This window comes from Austrofundulus limnaeus, unplaced genomic scaffold (assembly GCF_001266775.1).
Source record: "Austrofundulus limnaeus strain Quisiro unplaced genomic scaffold, Austrofundulus_limnaeus-1.0 Scaffold129, whole genome shotgun sequence".
NCBI lineage: Eukaryota > Metazoa > Chordata > Actinopteri > Cyprinodontiformes > Rivulidae > Austrofundulus > Austrofundulus limnaeus.
The window spans coordinates 317546-319509 of NW_013952531.1; the positions used below are offsets into that span (position 1 = coordinate 317546).

The 1964-nt window shown below is 38.2% G+C and overlaps 1 protein-coding gene across 1 annotated transcript in view; it reads left to right on the top strand.

Moving 5' to 3' along the window:
- scara3 (scavenger receptor class A, member 3) overlaps nt 1–1964 on the top strand; it is a 25892-nt gene that overhangs the window by 14315 nt on the left and 9613 nt on the right. The window lies entirely within an intron of this gene.

Genomic DNA, 1964 nt, shown 5'->3' on the forward strand with positions numbered 1-1964 from the left:
CTCTACAGGACCAGGATAGTAGTCCTCCAGGACCAGGATATTGGTCCTCCAGGACCAGTATTGGACCCTCCTAGTTTAGAGTTTTGTAGGATGTGTTTTTGAGTGTTTCACTGGGTTATAGTTGGTAAAGCATTGTGTAATCTTTCCACTGAACCTGTTTGTGCGTTGTTGCCAGGTGTGTTTAGTTCTGTCCTGTGTGTGTGCGTCCTGTGTGTGTGTGTGTGTGTGTGTGCATCCTGTGTGTGCGTCCTGTGTGTGTGTGTACGTCCTGTGTGTGTGTGCGTCCTGTGTGTTGGACGAGTGGACAGAAATGAAGTGGACAGAGGAGGTGGAATAACACATGAAAAAAGGTGTAAAACACAGATTTTTAATTTTAGCTTCCAGGAACTGTTCATGTGTCGTCATTTAATACGATCATTTCTGAACCACAAAGCTTCTAAAACTGACAGAGATTTATTTTCTGGGCCAAAAACTTACAATTTTGGTTAGCAAGGGTCGAAAAATGCCAAAACCTAGAATGTTAGAATGTGGTGTGAAAACCTCCTTTACCACACTCGACTTTCCTGAAATATATCTTTTAAAGTGAAAACAAAGAACTAAACTCTTCTCTGTTAGTAAAACCATGAACCAGTTGACAGGTTTGAATAAAACTACAGGATTAGAAATAATTGTACATCTACAACTTTAGAGCCCAATTCAAGATGGCCGCCGCAGACAGACACAAACATGTGAGTCTGTCAGCTTCATGTTGAATTAAAGTTTGGTGTGGTAGTTGTTGAGACTGATCTCTAATGTGTTTAGGTTAAAGATCATATGAATCCATCATTAAATTAATTTCTTGTGATTTAGTGGTGTGTTCAGTTGTGTAAGCATCGTTTCTGTAACATTTCTCTCCTCCATGTTTTTGCTTCCCTCCGACCAGCTGTGTTATTTTGTGACTCGTCCACCGTGACCTCAGCTGTTCCACCTCTGACTCGTGTAAACTTTCACCTCGGAGACGAGTCTAAAAACACTAAAATTGTTTCTCTTACATCATCGTGTTTGCTTTGATTTTCACCAACATGACATTTGTATTCTCTCTGTTTCCTCTCAGTCTAAACTGGGGTTTCTGAACGTTGTTATTTGAGGTATAACTGTAGTGATGGAGACACACACAGCTAAACACAAAGTTAGCTGAATAATCACTAATATGCTGAACAAGAATCTTAGCTCAGCTAGCACTAAACTGCTAAACAGATCACAAAATTAGAGGAAGCTAATGCTAACAGCTAAGATGGTTAGCAGACTGACCAAACCTGTTGTTAATTTCTATTGGTTTATTTTGAATGTGGGTGGGATCATCTGTGGCAAATCGACAATCCAAACCAGTTATAGCTCTGTTTAACTTCCAGTTTAACCTTTTCAGAATAAAAGCATTTCTTTGCTTGAATTTGTATTTCTATAAAATTTTCTCTACCATATTTTATACAGTCAAATTTTATATTTAAATATTGTTAAATGTTATTTTATTTTTTGGACGCTCTTAGTTTGAAGCTTAGCTGCTAAAGATGCTAAATGCTGCACACACGACACGCCCAACACTGAGAGAGAATAGTTTTTGTTTATTTTGGGATAAACAACATTAGTTTTTACACTTTTAGTGAATATCTTAGTGGACTTGAAATTGGTGGAAGCTAATCTGTCCGCTAACGGTTCCCAAGGTTAGCAAGGAAGCTAATCCACTAAATGAAAAGCTATTTAGCGCGTTAGTAGAAATGTGCCCACCAGTGTTTTAAAAACTGGAAAACAGGGTTTATAGTTTGTAAGATGTGAACTCGTTTGGTGCAAATGATCCTGGCAGAGCTGTTGTGTGATTGGTTAAAACCTTTCTGTGGGCGTGGTTGACCAGGAGTTCTGGGCTGTACTTTCTTTTTTTACTATACTATACTATACTATACTATACTATACTATACTATACTATACTA